At 52.1% G+C, this 18130-nt stretch overlaps 1 protein-coding gene across 3 annotated transcripts in view; it reads right to left on the bottom strand.

The window, feature by feature from the left end:
* The window catches only part of LOC138267341 (excitatory amino acid transporter 1-like), a 220365-nt gene that overhangs the window by 120358 nt on the left and 81877 nt on the right, over positions 1 to 18130 (bottom strand). For 2 of the 3 annotated variants that reach the window (XM_069216229.1, XM_069216231.1), the window contains one exon: positions 4563 to 4755. The exons of the other annotated variant lie outside the window; for it this stretch is intronic. The gene's annotated coding sequence lies outside the window, so the exon portion shown is untranslated. Of the gene's footprint in view, positions 1 to 4562; positions 4756 to 18130 lie in introns of those variants that run through there. 3 annotated transcript variants of the gene reach the window in all.

Consider the following 18130-nt stretch of genomic DNA (forward strand, 5'->3'; position numbering starts at 1 on the left):
CCAAGTTCTGGTGTCCGGCAGAACCACGTTTTTTTTTTAATCAACGGGGGGCTATCGGTTTAGTCCCATCCCAGGATCTGAGTTTTCTGGGGTCTCAGTTTCGGACTCTTCTTGGCTTGGTGGCAGTGTCAGTGAAGAAGTTTGTGGTGCTCCGGTCCATGGTGTGGATGGTTGTGGTACAGACGGCCCTCCGTGCTTTTCTATGATTGCGGCTGCGAGGTCATTTGGTGGTTCTGCGGTGCTTGTTCGGGCAACGTGGTGGCCAGGGCTTATGTCATACTTCAAGGGGGGTCCTGGTCTAGGGCTTTGTTCGGTCTGGCCTGGAAGATTTTTGTGTGGGCTCAGGAGTGGGTTTCTGCTCTCAGGGCTGCATACGTTCGGGCATTGTGTTACTTCCTCTCAACTTTTCTCCATCCAGAGTTCGCTGTTTCTTCATCGGGTTCGGCTCTGGGGTCTTCCAGGGCTGGATGTGTTCGCGTCCGAGAAAAACGCGTAGCTCGGTCACTTCGGCTCCCGGTTTTCGGTGTCCCCAAGCCTGGGAGGTGGACGGGATGTCGTGTCCTTGGCCGAGGGGCCTTTTGTATGCGTTCCCGCCGTTTCTGCTACTCAGGCCTTTGCTGTTAGGGGTGCGGCTTCTGGGGGCCAGGGTTGTCCGGATGGCTCCCCATTGGCCTAGGGCGAATTGGTTCCCATTGCTGCGGCTGAGGGCATCCGGTCGGATGTGGCCTCTTCCACTGTGTCCGTCTCCCCTGGAGTTTCCCGGCCTCTCGTTGAGGTCTTAGGGGAGGTTACACTTGACGGCCTGGGAATGGCCCGCCGAGGTTTGACGGGTCTGGGGGTGCCTGTTGCTTTAAGTTCTACTTTACTGGGTTCCAGGCGGCGTTCCACTTTACTTCCTTAGGGTAGGCTGTGGAAGGTTTTTTTTTCTTCTTGATGCTTGAGGCATGTATTGGATCCTACCGGCACGTCTCTCTTTGATGTGATGCAGGTCTTGCAGGACGGTGCACAGTTGTGGTTGTCTGGGGTGTCTCTGCTGGTACAGTGGGCGGCTATTCAGGCATTTTGAGGTCCGTGGCGCAGCCTTCCGGTTAAGGGTCGTTTGTTGCCGGGATTTTTTCAGGGGCTTCTTCATTTGTTTCCTCGCCCTGTACGTTCTTTTCCTTCAGGGGATCTTTCTTTGGTATTGGAGGTTTTAACGGATTAACCTTTTGAACCTCTGGGGGACTGTGTTTACGTCTTCTTTCCTTAAGGACGTTCTTTTTGGTGGCCATTGCTTCGGCTCGCCGTTTAGTTGTATTGGGGGCCTTGGCCTGTTCCTTTCCTTTCCTTTTTGGGAAGTTTTTCCGGATCGGGTGGTTCTGGTTCCGGTACCTTCTTTTATCCCGAGAGTCGATTCTTCTTTTCATGCTCGCCAGGAGGTCATCCTTCCTTCCTTTTGTCCGAATCCCGCTTTGGTGGAGGTGGTTCGTTTGCATTTGTTGGATGTACGCAGGGCTTTGTTGGAGTGCCTGAGGGTGGTGGCTCCTTTCCGTAAGGGTGATTCGCTTTTTGTAAATTTTGGGCCGGCCCGTAGCGGAGATGCCTTCCACGGCTTCCGTGAGTCGGGGTGAGATCATTGATTCTGTTTGTTTTTTTCCTTGATAGGGGTTGTTCCTCATCAAGGGGTTTGGGGTCGTTCTACCAGGGGTATGGCGGCTTGGGTGGCAGAGTCTCAGGGGATTTCAGTGGTGGTAATTTGCAGGGCCGCCACTTGGGCCTCGCCTTTGGCGTTCGTTCGGCATTCTGGCCGGTCGGACTTGGGTAGTTTGGAGTCGGTATTGGTTCACTGGGTCTTATCCTCTATGAAGTCTTAGGGGTGGGGTTTTGGTGGCCTTTGTGCATGATATTGAACTTCTTGCAACTCAGTGTCCGTCTCCTGTGTGCTTCTTGCTATGTCTCATTGGTTTAAAGGAAGGCGAGGGAGGGACGGGAGGTAATGCGTCCATTTTCTTGCGATAATGGCATTACTCCTAGTCCTACTCCCTCACCTTCCTTTCCGTTCCCTCCCGCCCTCCCGGTACGGACTGTCTGAGTTGCTGCTTGGGCTTGGTTTTTGTACAGGAGGGGGTAGGGGTGGGGGGGGTTTTTAAAAGGGAAGGGGAGGGTCTAGTGGGAGGCAGGAAGCCTCATTGGTTTAAAGGAAGGCGAGGGAGTAGGACTAGGAGTAATGCCATTATCGCAAGAAAATGGAAGCATTTAATAGACTCTGGAAGTGTGTGCCACGATGCCATCGTAAATTGATTTACTCCTACTAATTCTTCAGCTTTGGTGGCAAGTGTATGTTGGAAAAAGGTCCAGGCGGTCCGCGCACCAAGATTCAAGAACCTGCATTCATTCATTCATTCATATCCAGAGGCAGCCTCAAGACTATGGATGTGACCATCAAACATGCAGTCTTCATTAAATTACACAACACACAGCTCTGGAATGTATTCCTCGTGTGTTTGCATTTCGTTTTTTATGAATATTGAGATGTTTTATATGTTTATACACAGCTGGTGTTTCTTTGAATCACAAAATATGAATTCCAGGATTCACATCTGTTTATATCCTGCTGGATCCGCTCGTTTGTTGGCTCCTAGAGCCAACCCGGGCCTCTGGGTCGCTTCCTACCGTTAATTCTCCGTCTCACCCCTATAGAGCTCTCTCGTGCCACAGAATCCTACAGCTATGCTCTCCAGGCTTCAAATCAATTCCACCATTTTGAAGACGTGACTCATAATTCAAGTATTGTAATAAACAATTCCAGACGTAAAGCGATATTTTACTAACTGCTGAGGGTGAAGTAAATGTGATCCAGCAAGCTATCAACTTGAAATATGTCTGAGCGTGAAGCACGAGGCTTTATTGATCCACATTAGCAGTCGGTGAGGGGCTCGAACCCCTCCCTGCAGGGTCTTGTGCGCTTCTGGAAGTACTCAGGTATACTTTCAGTGAAAGACCAAGGGAAACCCTGTGTGTGCGATACCAGACTCCGAACCAACAACCGGGAACACACACGACTAAATTTGTGCCGGTGTGTGCAGGTGGCGGCACCCATACTCACTTCTGGAGACTGGACTGATTTTTCTTCAGACTTTGCAAAGAAGGAATGAGTGAGACTGAAAAGAGAGAAGGAAACAGGAAAGCAAAGGATGGGGAAACGAATGACGATGGGGACAAGGGGGGAGCTGAGACGAAAAGAACCTGCGAGAGTGAGATGAAGAGACCGGAAGTGTAGGATGGTGGAAGAAAGATAATCACTCATGAGATGGACTCCTTGGAAACATTTTCAGACTGCGTACTTAAAAAAAAAAACAAATTACGCACTCAACTGGCCAAGACTGATGATAGACCCAGAGATGCCACTAGGGTCTTACTCATGCACACATTCATCCTGCCACTGACTCCGTTAACGCTTGGCAGAGATTCTGTCGGGAGGGATGGTGTTGCGTCTGCCCTTCAAGAAGCGCTTTATTAAAAACCAAAGATGTCTAAATGCTTTCCAGCCTCAGTGTGCTATGCTGATGACGGAGGAAAAAGTGAGCAAAAAGCACATCAATATGCAGGCTGTGTGTGTATGTGGTATTTTCTACGTCTATAGCGCTACTCTAGCCTGTAGGCATCGAAGCGCTGTCCAGGCCTGAAAGCAGAGATATAACCAGAGAGTGGATCTTGACAAGGTGCCATTTGCTAATTGGTTAATTACTGTTCTTCAAGAGGTGTGTCTTCAGCTATGATATAACGCGTTACTAATACTCTGGGCCACTGGAATTATCCGATTGTGCGGCAGTGACGTTTTCCACATAATTATGGATTTGCTGCGTTTGCCACATTAGCCCTCATCTGTTCTATATTCTGCCGTTTTTAACAACAACAAAAAAAAATTCTAGCTCAAACAGTTCAAAGGTTACTAAAAATGCAGCGACACGCTCCCGCCCAGTGGAAGGCCGTTTACAAAGCTTGACTGGTCCCCATTCTGTTGCTTATTGTTATATTGGGGTGTTAAACTGCTACTAACGAAGTGGAACCTATGTTCAAACAGCGTTAGCACGGGTAAAAATGACAAAATAATGACCTAATACTATCACAAAATGTGCCTCGTTACGTCGCATAATTGCCCTTTTCTTGCCGCATGATTCAGTCAACCCTGCCGCATAACTTGGCCCTCTCCTGCTCCATAATGCCAGTGGCCCGCCTAATATTCGATTTACGGGTCCTACGTTTCCCAGCATTAGACAGATGAAAGGCTGGGTTGGGCAGGCTGCAATTCAAGCCTGTGACCTGCAAGTTGCAGAGAGATCTTAGAACCAATAACCTAATTTACTTCTGATTTTCACCAAGCAATGATCGGCACTTACCAACTAAAAGCACAGGTTTTATCAATTTCAGAAGGATGGGGCGTCGACTGGTGCATGCTGGGACTGGAACGTGTAACACACATGCGGCACGCGGACCTCTCCATCCATTTCAATGTTCTTTCTGTCCAACAGATATATATATATTTTTAATTCAAACAGAGATCGGGGCATTATTTGCGTTACCTGGCTGCGGGACGGGAGCCGGTCTGCCTCGCTGAAGCTGTATCCTGGGCTGGGGGTTGTTCTCTTCCACCTTGGTCCCAGGTGCGGTGAGAGTCGTCTCTCCGGTCCCTTCCTTGCCTCTGTCCTCTGTGTGCCGCCGCTCACTCCCCAGCAGACTCCCCGTCCTCGGCTTCACGCGCCGCTCTGAGACCCCCTGCGAGAGAGGACACAGCAGCCTCAGTCTCGGAGTGCAGAGAGTGGGAGGCGAGAGGAGGGAGATGAGGGGAGGGGGCGCGAGATGGCACGTGAGCCGGGCCGATAGGTGGCTGAGGGATGTGAGGGGGGGGAGATGCTGGCACTAATGTACAAACTCCTAAAGCGCCTGTTCATTGCCGTCAGCAACCGGGATGCAAGGGGCAGTGCATGTCCTGCAAGTAACACTCTGCACCCTGCTGGTTACATGCTCAGTCGGATAGCTCAGTGGGTTCAGCACTGCTGATGAGCAGCATCGCCAAAAAAATGCCAAACGTTTGGGAGAGGGTAATTTATGTATTGATTAATCAATTTGAAAAATAAATTAACAACATAGTTTTCTATAGCGCTTCCCATAGTTCGTCTGCAATTTCTTAGCGCCAAAAAAGAACATGTTACTATAACCCAATTTAATGGTACTCAGTTTACTGACCTCATGACTTTTAGACATCTTCAGATGCCAGGGCCACCACTCAAACAGCCCCACCGGAGAACAGGGGAGCAGGAGGAAGGTCGAATGGGCATCATTCATGGGGGGACAGGCGGAAGGGGGTCTCTCTTTGGTGAAAAATGCTGCTCATTCACTTCCGGTACCTGTAGTAATACCGCGGGAGCCTTGCTAGTGCAGGTGTTCCTCAAAGAGGGGCATCCACCTCAACTAAAGGTACAGAAGTTCACCCCTTGAATTCAGTGCCTAGACACCTTCACGGGTGACAAGCAGCGCTCTAGAAATCCACCCTATGGTGCATGACAATACCACAGATTCTTCTTTAGTCAGGGCCGGAAACAGGAGAGACATTTACAGTCAGAAGTACTTTAATGTTCGAAGAATTGCAGATATGAATTACGGTCCCATATCAGCAGTCACCGTGGAAACTAAAGGCCTCATTGCTTACAGTTAATTGCAATATATGGATTAACTGGAGTTACATAATTTATTGCAATAATGAGTTTTCTACTAAGTTATCTGCAGGTCAAACCTGGTTAAAATACCTAGTAACTACCAGAACATGGAGATTTTGGTGTGGTAAGCACCAAAAATTGCATATTATTCACCAAAAAACATTTGAATTGATGGCACTTATGAACCCACCCATCAACACCACCGACACTGATGCAGCTGCTCGCAACTTCAGGCAATGGGTCAACACCTGCGCCAATACTCTCACCCCAGTCAAGAAACCCTCCCATAGACGCACCGACAGAAAGGCCTTCTGGTTTACCGCCGACCTCCACGAATCTAAGCAAAGCTGCCGAAGACTCGAAAGAAAGTGGTGCCAAGATCAGACTCTGGACAACCACACAGCCTTCAAAAATGACATCCGCAGACACCACCAACTCATCCGAGCCGCCAAAAGAACCGCCTTCAAAGACCAAATCAACCACAACGCACACAGCCACAAGGAGCTCTTCAACGTCGTGAAGGAACTCTCCAACCCCACCTCCAATGTCAACGACATCCCGCCATCCCAAGACCTCTGCGACTCCCTAGCCTCCTACTTCCACTGCAAGATTGCAGACATCCACGACAGCTTCAGCACCCAGACCCCCCGGCAACCACCAACACCACAGATTCACCTCTGACCAACCTTCTGCTCTCCTGGACCCTGACAACGACACCATCGAAATCATGAACACCATCCACTCCGGCTCTCCATCTGACCCCTGCCCTCACCACATCCTCACAAAGCAAGCTCCGTCAAAGCGCCCCAACTACGGAAGATCATCAACAGCTCCTTCGAGTCCACCACCTTCCCGGAGAGCTGGAAACACACAGAGATCAACGCCCTCCTCAAAAAACCCAAGGTGGACACAAAGGACCTCAAGAACTTCCAACCTATCTCCCTGCTCCCCTTCCTGGCAAAAGACATCGAGAAGGCCGTCAACAGACAACTCTCCCACTTCCTCGAGGAGAACCGCACCCTGGACCCTTCCCAATCCAGATTCCGCAGCAACCACAGCACCGAAACCGCCCTCATCGCCACCACTGACGACATCAGAACCATACTGGACAGCGGCAAAACCGTGGCCCTCATCCTCCTGGATCTCTCGGCCGCATTCAACACCGTCTGCCACCACACCCTACACTCACGCCTCAGCAATGCTGGAATCCTCGACAGAGCCCTGGACTGGGTCACCTCCTTTCTCACCGGCAGAACCCAGAGACTCCGCCTCTCCCCAATCCGCTCGGAGGCCACGAAATTATCTGCGGCGTACCCCAGGGTGCGTCCCTCAGCCCGACCCTCTTCAATGTCTACATGGCCCGCTCGCTAACAACGCCCAATCCCACAACCTCAACATCATCTCATACGCCGACGACACCCAGGTGATCATCTCCCTCACCAAGTTCTCCGCCAAGACCTACCTCCACGAAGGAATGAAGGCCATCGCCGAATGGATGAAGAGCAGCTGCCTCAAACTCAATTCTGACAAGACAGAAGTCCTCATCTTCGGCTCCACCCCCTCCACATGGATGACTCCTGGTGGCCTGCCACTCTCGGAACCACTCTGACTCCCGCCGACCACACACGCAACCTAGGATTCATCTTGGACCCCTCACTATCCATGACCCAGCAAGTCAACACCATTTCCTCCTCCTGCTTCAACACCCTCTGCATGCCCCGAAAGATCTACAAATGGATACCCTCTGAAACCAGAGGAACAGTCACCCAAGCCCACATAAGCAGCAAACTGGACTACGGCAATGCCCTTTATGCAGGAACCAAGGCCAAACTCCAGAGGAGGCTGCAACGCATCCAGAACGCCACTGCACGCCTCATCCTGGACATCCCCCGCCACTGCCACATCACAGACCACCTGAAAAACCTGCACTGGCTCCCAGTAAACAAGAGAATCACCTTCAAACTCCTCACCCACGCTCACAAAGCACTGCACAACACCGGACCCGAATACCTCAACAGACGACTCTCCTTTTAAACCCCGACCCGGCATCTCTGCTCCGCCGATCTTGCCCTTGCAACTGTCCCATGTGTCCGCAGAACTACAACCGGTGGTAGATAATTCTCGCACCTCGCCGCCAAAAGGTGGAACACTCTTCCCACCCACCTGCGCCAGACCAAAGACCTCCTTACCTTCAGGAAACTTCTCAACACCTAGCTGTTCGAGCAATAGCAGCACCCCCCCCACCTCTGCCCCCTCCCCTCCTCAGCGCCTTGAGACCCTCATGGGTGAGTAGTGCGCTTTACAAATCCCTGATTGATTGATTGATTGATCACTCCTGATAAATTCCGGCTCGGCAGAGTCAGATTCTATCAGATGCGATAAATATCACACCAACTATGGACCGCTGGCAAGGAGGACCTTAGAAAAAGACATGGACAGTTCCTAAGGTGCAAGGAAACAAAAGAAAGACTTAGAGCCTGAAAAAACAAATGGAAGGATGGACTTTCCAGTTGTGAGCGTTTTGTGAGCGCAAGGTATGGGCAACAGTAAAGATGTGGGATGAAAACAGCAAAGTAAATTGTTGGTACCATTCAGGTTCCAACGCAGCAACTTCGTAGCTTTCGTAATAATCTTACGAAGATGTAGCGTTCTAGTACCGACAAGAGATATTATTGGATAGCATGCATACTAGATTGGAGCTCTTATATGACCAATGTGCTGGCAGTGAGACCTAGCTCCTTCGCAGGCAGTACAATATTTAGATGGAGCACTGGAAACTGCTTTAATCCATTTGAGTCCTGTGGCAAAAGCATGATGGATACCATACATCTATTTCAGGAATATGAGAACTTAATTTAATTGTTGAAATGTCAATACTGTTTGTGTGTTAAAAGTTATCCTGAAGGATGGGGGCGTGGCCAAGGACCCGGAGATGGCGCACGCCTGAACTCTTAGCTCCGGAGGGGCCGGCGAATAGAAAGTCAAAATCGTGCCTTCCCCGGGCCGAATGAGGTCCAGGCTGCGGGGTGAGAACAGAGGAGGGGGCCGAGCGTGTGTGGGCCCCTGCGGCGATCCCGGGGGTGCCGAATCTGCCCGTCGGGGACTTCGGAGCCTGCGGGTCTGAGCACGTGGCAGAGGCCGCGGCCTTGTGTGGTGCCGAGAGCCGAAGTGGTGAGTGCACGGACGGCACAGAACAGCGGGAGGCGCCGAGCAGGCTCTCCGGCAGCGGCGGAGGTGCTGGCGGGGGCCAGGGGACCCAGGTGAGATCGCGCACAGCTGAAGCGCACGGAGACTGTGCCACTGGAAGCGGGCGGCCCCGGAATAACACAGGGGGCAGGAACGGGATCGAGGTCGCGGCCTTGGGCGGGGCCGTAGGTTGAGGCGGCCCGGAGGCCTTGCGTGGACCAGAGGAGAGGGCCGAGCGTGTGTGGGCCCCTGCGGCGACCCCAGGGGTGCCGAATCTGCCCATCGGGGACTTCGGAGTCCGTGGGTCTGGGCACGTGGCAGAGGCCGCGGCCTTGCGTGGTGCCGCGAATCGAGGTGGTGAGTGCGCGGACGGCACAGAACAGCGGGAGGCACCAAGCGGGCTCTCCGGCGGCGGCGGAGGTGCTGGCGGGGACCTGGGGGGGCCCAGGTGAGATCGCGCACTGTGGAGGCGCACGGAGACTGAGACACTGGATACGGGCGACCCCAGAAGAACACAGGGGGCAGGCCCTAGATCGGGGCCGCGGCCACGGGCAGGGCTGCAGGTTGAGGCGACCCGGAGGCTGAAGAAAGCGGAGGTTGCCGGCGGAGACTACGAGCTGGGGTGGAGATGCCATTTGGGTTCTGGTGGCCCAGCGGAAGACGCACTCTGACGGGTGGTGAAGTGGTGCTAGTCTGGGCCACGGACGAGGCCCCTAGGAAGGATTGGGGACGAAGCGAGGCCAAGAGCGAGAGAGAGGCAGCGTGGAACGATTTCGAGGTAGCGACGTGACCCGGGGTCAAACTGCGGGGCCGCTTGACTTGAGGTGGGCCTTTGGGCCCTGGTACACACCGAAGAAGCGGAGAGAACGAGGGATAACGGGACCTGGTGGACCCCTGCAGACACCGGTGAGCTAGATGCAGGGTGGCTGGTTTGACCGAGCCGGGGGCCGGATCGGGGTGGCCCCGGACAGAGGTGGCCCGTGACCCATGGGGGTTGAATGAGTACCCGGGGCTGAGGAACCCAGAAGATAGGATCAAGCAAGCGAGGAAAAAGGGCCGACTGATGAAGCTGGCGGATGGCGGATCGCGCCCCCGGGGGCGAGCGAGGGGTGGATTGCCTAAAAGGTAGAACCGTGGACTCCCCCGGGCGCATTGGAGTACTGGAGATCCATAAAGGAGCAGGACTGAGCACAGAAGTGTCCCTGGTGCAACAAGGGAGACAAGAGGGAGGAAATTTAGTGCCACGATGAAGAGTGACAGTTGAGAGTCCATGACGGGCTAAAGGACCCGGAGCTGAAATGGATAGCGCTTAAACGTAGAGCACCTGGGGAGAGGCATTCCGAAGCGGAACAACTGAAACAGCTGGGGCAGCTGTGGGGGGCCCGGGGCGAGGTCCGCTGTTGATCAGATGCCCCCCAGGAGCCGCCACAAGAACAGAACCATGGCCGCTGCAGCTCAGTCCGGGAGCGATGACTCGGACCCACAGGGCCACATGCAGATCAAAGTCCAGGATACTTTAGATAAAATACTCGGGGCGATCGAAGACACCAAAACAACGTTGCAACGGGAGATCAGTCAAGTAGCTGTGGAGGTGAGCCTACTGAGAGCGGACCACCATAAACTGGCAGACAGAGTCAAAGAGACAGAAACTGTACTGGCCGAGATAGCACCAAAGCAGAAAGACCTGAGGGCTGAAGTGACCTCCCTGGCCGACAGAGTGGCGCGACTCGAAAAAAGAGCTGAAGATGCGGAGGGGAGGAACAGAAGGAACAATGTGCGCGTGGTGGGCCTCCCGGAGGGGGCTGAGGGGGAGAACATTGTTGAATTTCTGGAGAAATGGTTCAGTACGGCAGTGGCGCCGGGGAGCTTGACCCCATTCTACACGCTGGAACGAGCACATCGGGTGCCGGCGAGGCCCCTTGCCCCGGGGAGACCCCCCCGGGCCGTGATAGCTAAACTCTTACACTACAGAGACAGGGACTCCCTCCTGCAAAGGGCCAGGGAGAAGGGCCCATTTAAAGTCGCAAATGGGGAGGTGACACTGTTCCCGGACTTTACCCTGGAGGTGCAAAACAAGCGGTCTTTGTTTCTGGCAGTTAAGAGAGCCCTAAGAGAGGAGGGAATCCAGTATTCGCTACTCTACCCAGCCAGATTGAGAGTGATGCTGGAAGGGAAGACAACATTCCTCCAATCCCCTGAGGAGGCATGGGAATGGCTTGAGTCACGTGGCCCTCAGGCGGGGGGTCCCGTTGGGGAGGGCCCGACCGGTGGCAATGCTCGCCGAGCCCTGAAGGGAAGGAAGACCAGAGACCGCAGACGACTGGCGCCCACACAAACACAGAAAGAGAAAGGCAGGAAGGAAGCACTGGAAGCGGCAGCACGCATGGGTGGGGAGGCATCCCCTCAGGAAGGTTCTGGGAATGAAACGGACGACACGTTGGTGTCCTCTGCGGAAGACCTGGAGCATTCGGCCCGAGCCCCGAAGGTGACCCCACAAACAGCTGACGAACTTGGCTAGCCAGGGCCTGCGGAAGGCGCCGGGGACTGGGCATGTCAAGCGTAATGGCGGCCCCTCCGGACTTGGCCACCCCCGGATCAGAACCTCGCCCATTCAAAATGGCGAGTACTGCTGATCAAAAGTTGAACAAGTTGCACGGTTGCATAGTTTACTGGGCAGCCTACAGGTTAGGAGGTGCCCTGGGGATGGGGAGTTGGGATACACAGTTACAAGTTAATATGGCAATGTGGGTGGCGGAATTTGACTGCGGCAAAGACATGATGATGTGGGAAAATATCCTCGCGACTGGGGAGAAGCGGGGGTATTGTCACCAGAATGAAATCATGAAATGGCGAACTATAATTTATTGACCTGGAACGTTAGGGGGATGGGCACTCCAGCTAAAAGGCATAAAATACTCTCTTACTTAAAGAGAAGGGGGGTACAGTTGGCATTACTACAGGAAACACACCTGGCGTCTGGAGAGGGAGAGAAGCTAAGGCGCAGGTGGAGGGGGCAGGTGTTTGCAACAGAATACTCAGCTTATGCAAGGGGCGCTTTAGTATGGATCAGAGCGGGGGTCCCCTTCATATTGACCTCTTCCAATATAGACCGGGAGGGAAGATTCGTGATATTGGAAGGGAAGCTACAAGGTATCCCGATAGTCTTAAGCTGCATATACGCCCCCAACCAAGACCAGGTCCCCTTTATGACGAGCCTATCGAGACACCTCACACGCCAAAGCGCTGGGGAGCTATTAGTAGGGGGGGACTTCAATGCAGTACTAGACACAAATCTGGACAGGTCTACCCCGCCTCTGCACGGGGCAGCGACAATCAAAACAGCCAGAAGGCTGAGTGAGTGGCTGGACACGTGGGGGTTGTCGGACGTCTGGCGAATGCACCACCCAACGTCTAGTGAATATTCATACTACTCGGGTCTCCACCGAGTGCATACCAGAATTGACAGAGTAGTCTGCACAGCAGGCCTGATAAGTAATATGACACGCTCAGAATACTTAGCCCGCACTTTGTCTGATCATAATCCCTTGTTAATAACGATGAGGATGTCGGAGGATAGACCCCTTATACCATCATGGAGGCTTTCTCCCTCGGCACTTGAGGACCAGGCGTACAGAGAGGCCCTACGCGGCCACTTGGCAGAATATATTGAGACGAATAAGGGGTCTACTCCCTCTAGGGCCTTAGAATGGGAGGCGCTTAAGGTAGTGACAAGGGGCTTCTGCCTGGGGTAGTCGGTGGGGGTGAGGCGTACACTTGAAAAAGAATTGAATGACCTGGAGAAGGATATGCACGAGAGGGAGTTGGGACAAGGGAAGACAGCGCAGGAGAATGAAGAATATAACCGAGCTTGTAGGGAACACTCCCGCATTGAAGAGCAACTCCGGTGCCACGACAGGCAAAAATATCTAGCATCCCTACATGCGGAAGAGGGTAGATCGGGGAGACTACTGGCGTGGCTGGTCCGCCCGGGAGAGCAGGGTGAGCCCAACACATGTGTAATAGACGGGGAGGGGTCTCGCAGACTCAGGCCGGGCCCCATAAACGATGCGTTCAGAGAGTATTACTCGCAGTTGTACGGGAAACCCAGCGAATTGCAGATGGAATCTTTCAATAGATACCTACAGCAAATTCCACTACCAACACTGAGCGCAGATGAGAGAGACAGCCTGGGGGGACCAGTAACGATAGAGGAAGTAAATGAAGCTATAGAACAGTTAGCACCCAGAAAGACCCCAGGGACAGGCGGTCTCCCCATGGATTTCTATAAAAAATACAAATTGCTACTGGCCCCCCAATTGACAGGGTTGTACGCGGAGGCGCTGCAATATGGAGAACTACCACACACAATGCAGGAGGCTTTAGTGGTACCGCTCCCCAAGACAAAAGACAGGGAAGCTCCAGTGACGGACTTTAGGCCTTTATCTATGTTAAACAGTGACTTCAAAATACTTAGTAAGATAATGGCTGCCCGGTTGCTCCCTCTCATGACAAAGTTAGTGCACGCTGACCAGAATGGTTTTGTCCCCGGCAGTAGTACCTCCCTGAACCTGAGAAGGGTGTTTACGATCTTGCACATGCCCAGGGATCAGAGACCGCCAGAGGGAGCCTTACTCGCGGTGGATTTCGAGAAGGCCTTCGATTCCATCAGATGGGACTATTTAAGGACTGTGATGCTTAAAATGGGGCTGGGGGAGAACTTGGTAAAATGGGTGGACTTGCTGTACTCATCCCCGTTAACAAGAGTTAAAACCGGAAGGATGATCTCCAGTGCATACCCAGTATACAGGGGAACTAGGCAGGGCTGCCCCTTGTCCCCGCTACTGTTTGCCCTGGCAATCGAACCCCTGGCATCGCAGCTGCGATGTGAAGGCGTGGGCAAGGGAATTATTTGGGGTCCGTCCGAACATATAGTCTCCCTGTATGCAGATGATATACTTATTTACATGAGGGACGCGTCAAGAGGACTCACGTGGGCATTGGGAATACTGGAAGACTTCGGGGGCCTATCGGGACTCCGACTTAATCGGAGGAAAACATATGTATTCCCCGTGATGTCAGACAGTGCACGCCCAGATGCGTGCCCAGCTGACGTAAATTGGGCCCCGCGGACATTTAAATACTTGGGCATACAGATATTTCACGAATTAAACGATCTTAGGGACGGTAACCTCGGCAGGACGCTTAGATCATTGCGCTCCTTGGTGGGGTTTTGGAGATCATTAAAACTAACAATCATGGCCAGAGTGGCGCTCTCAAAAATGGTCATGCTACCACGCCTCCTCTACTATTTTGCTAACTTACCACTACAGATCCCCGCGGCATGGTTCCGAGAGTTGAACGCCTTGCTCAGAGAACTAATATGGGATGAGGGCCGCAGAAGAACTGCGCTCTCGACCATCTGTAGGCCGACGCGGTTGGGAGGCCTGGGCGCCCCAGATTTCGTAGGCTATTACCTGGCATCTCAGTTACAATGGGTGGCCGGCTGGCTAGCGGGTAGGGGGCGGCTGGACCTGGCCACCGCAAACTGTGAAATTGACATAGCTCAGATTGCAGCAAATATGGCGGGCAGGAAGATGGCCCCCATTAGAGGCAACATAATGTACAATGTGGCGATGAGATGCTGGAAACAATGTGAGAGGAGGACTGGAGTGGGGCCACCATACTCTCCCGCTCTGCCGCTGGCGGCCGTCGCTCTGGACGTGAGGGCGGAGGGGCCAGGGGGACTGGGTTTGGGGCCTTGGACGAGAGCAGGGATAGAGACAGTGGGGGAGCTATTCAGGGAGGGGGTGCTGAGGAGCTTTGCTGATGTAGTAGAGGGGGGGGTCCCAATAGGACAGTTTTTACTCTTTGGAAGGCTGGTGCATACCCTGAAGGAGCATTGGACCACGGTCAATGCAGAACCCGCTCCCCACGGGGTGTTGCACCTCCTGCTGACAGAGGGAGAGGAAACTCACCTAATAGCAAAAATATACAGGGCCCAGATAGAGGTAGCAGTGGATCCCCTGCGATCCCTAAGAGAAAAATGGGTGAAGACAATTGGGCGGGACCTGACCGAGTCAGAGTGGACTAGAGCACTTGCTTACCCTGGGGTGATCTCACGCAACACTAGGCTGAGATACATACAATACAACTATCTACACAGAACATACCTTACTCCTCAACGGCTGCACCGCATATACGGGGGGGAGCCCAGGACTTGCCCCAGATGTGGAGACGGGGAACCCGACTTTGATCATATGATGTGGGGATGCACGATGCTCCAGAGGGGATGGACGGCGATGACGACTAATCTCATGGAGCTGTTCGGTACGGAACTCCGGCCAACCCCGACATTTGTCTATTGGGCCTCAGAGCTAGTGCCAAATGGAGCAGGGTAGAGAGTCGTTTCCTTGACCTGTCCCTGGCCCTTTACAAAAGGCTGATTACGAAGGGTTGGAAATCGAATGCACCCCCTTCATTGACAGAATGGAGAGGCGATGTCACAAGATGGTCCAGAGCTGAACTGCAGGTCCTTAAGGCCGAGGAGGCCAGGGGAGTCCGCCAGACACCCATCGCCCCGGAGTGGGAAAACCTAGTGATAAGGTGGGACGGCCTAACGAAGGGACCAATGGTACCTGAGGGGATGGGAGGAACCACTTGAGAGGGTCACCTGATGTGCTTGTAAGCGAAAGTTCCAGAAAACAGGAAGGGAGGAACATCAGGAGCCCCGCTGGCCCGGGCGCAGAGGGAGCGAGTACAGAGGACAGGACGCAATAACTAAAAGAACGAAGGAGGGAGGGGAATAGTAGATAGACCGCTCCTACATAGTATGAAACTCTATGTCAACCCCCCCCTCTTTGAAGTTAAGCAGCCACACTCACATGAGCCATTAAGCCTATATACAGTTTGAAGTGGAGTTAAGTCTGTTATCAGGTCACCAATATTAAAAGTAACGAGGGGCACTGTAAGTACTGTCTCCATAAAGTCGGATTGATTAAGTGATGGGAGCAATATTACACAAGTATTATTAAACTACTGAATTGAGCAAGTAATTGTGAAACACAATGCAAACAAAGCAAAACAATGGTGCGGACAACTTAAGAGATGTGTATAATAATGACAAAACGTTACTGTAAAATGACCTACAAATGTAAAACAGCAAACAGTTAAATAAAAATATATTTGAAAAAAAAAAAAAAGTTATCCTGAAGGATAAAATAACATGATTTATATACCTAGTGTTAAAAATATTTGGCCATTTCATAAACATGTAAGCTATGTGACCCAGCCAGCTAGTGTTCCTCGATACTCTTGAATACTATAAATAGTGTGATGTCTGACTTCTCATAGTTGGCAGGGGTTCCCTTTGCCTCCTTGTCCTGATTTACTGATTGGGCCTTGTTCTGAACTCCTGTGTTCCTCCCATGTACCAGCAGGGCGTAACTTGTTCACGTGCCTGTTAGGTACATTCTTTCATTTCTTGTTCTGGATCCTAGTTTGAGTCTTTCTGTGCCAATTGGGCCTTAGCTGCCCAAGTACCTCTCGGGTTCAGCCTGATCCCAGAAATGCTGTCCTTGATTCTTGACATCTTTTTTGTAATTGGTTGTCTTAGTTTTCTCCATGTGTCCTTGCTCTCTCTATTGTTCTCAGTCTAGTTCTAGTGTAGTATCTTCTCCAGTCTATTCTTCTGTATTCTCTGACTTCCTGTTATTGAGCTTCATGTAGCCTGCATCTTGTATATACTTTCCACTCTGGCTTTCTGTTCCCTTCCATATTCAATCCACTGCCTGTTGTACTCTAATCTATTTACAGTACGGCCTCTGGCCTGGTCTCCGTGTGATCACACAAGGGAAAGACTTCAGATGCTGTGCCCAGGTCCCTTGGAGCCTTACCTGGTGCACTGTTGTCACTCTCAGTCAACCCTGAACAGCGTACAACAGTATCCATACCAGCAGACCCACACGAAGGCCCTCACCGTGCGACGGCTGGTAAGAGCGGTCTACGGTGTCAATCCAAAGGGGTTCCCGCAAGCTAGTAGGAGGACTCTTGATCAAACGTTGGTCTTGTCTGTCTCCTATCCCTCTCCGTGCCTCTGCCTTCGGCCGTCTCCTGTTCTCTATTGCTCTGCTACCACAGTAATACCTTGAATACCCTGGCATTGACCTTGCTAAGTACCACCTCTGGAATCACCGCCCCAGCCTTCTCTACCTGGCACTGTGTTTATGATGGAGCCCAGTTGGCATGGTCCTTGCTCACGTCACAGGCGCTACGGTGGCCATGTGCTTGAGCTCACCAGGGGGACTTCCAAACACTTGACAGGTTCTTTGTTGCCTAAAGACCAGCACCTCCACAGTCTAGGAGACCTATATGTGGACTGCGTCTACCACCCACCTTGGGACATCTACTGTTGCCCATATGCCGCAGTGGCAGAATGCACCGAGTGCAGCCGGCAGGTAGAAGCAGCACCAGAGGGGATGTACTAGGATCCAGTGTGCCCAGATCTCCATCTCCAATTCAAGTCCTCTCAGAGATCACCACTGACACCTCATATCGGTCACCGCCCTCCCGTGTGGGTAAAAGCAAGTAGAACTTCTGTTGCTGCAAGGCTATGACAGAAGTAAAGATTAACACTTATACAACCCGTATAATTCTCAGTACGTACAATTAGGCATTCTAGGACATTATAGGACATCACTAGTGACATATATTGGCACCACAAAGGCTCAGACTTGTGCTGTGATGCAGCATGGCTGCCGAGGCTAGAAACCACAGTCTGTTAAGCTTTGTGTTACTACGTGTGGGCGACATCTACTCCAGGTCCATCCCTGTGGAAGGGTGCGGAGAGCTGGCCGTGGGCAGCCACGTCTCCAGGTGGGAATTCTGGTGAAGGGGCACATTGGGACACGGATAAAGCTGGTGCGGCTACAGGTAAAGGGCAATAGTTAAGTATGTGTATATGTGTGTGTATATGTGTATATATATATATATATATATATATATATATATATTCTATATATTTAGTTAAGATGTTTAGTTAAGATGTTTAATTCTGACTGCGTCTGTGTGTGTGTACATCTACAGATGTACATATGTATTCAAATAGAAATAAAGTTACATTTAAGCATTTTAAGTACTATATAGGCTCATGTACTGCCTCTAACAATTGCCTCTTTGCAAGAAAAGGAAGAATGGCAAATTCATGTGTGTGGCAAGCTCCTGTGCCTGTGTTTTCGCTCTGTTGCCTTCCT

This window comes from Pleurodeles waltl, chromosome 12 (genome assembly GCF_031143425.1).
Source record: "Pleurodeles waltl isolate 20211129_DDA chromosome 12, aPleWal1.hap1.20221129, whole genome shotgun sequence".
Taxonomy (NCBI): Eukaryota; Metazoa; Chordata; class Amphibia; order Caudata; family Salamandridae; genus Pleurodeles; species Pleurodeles waltl.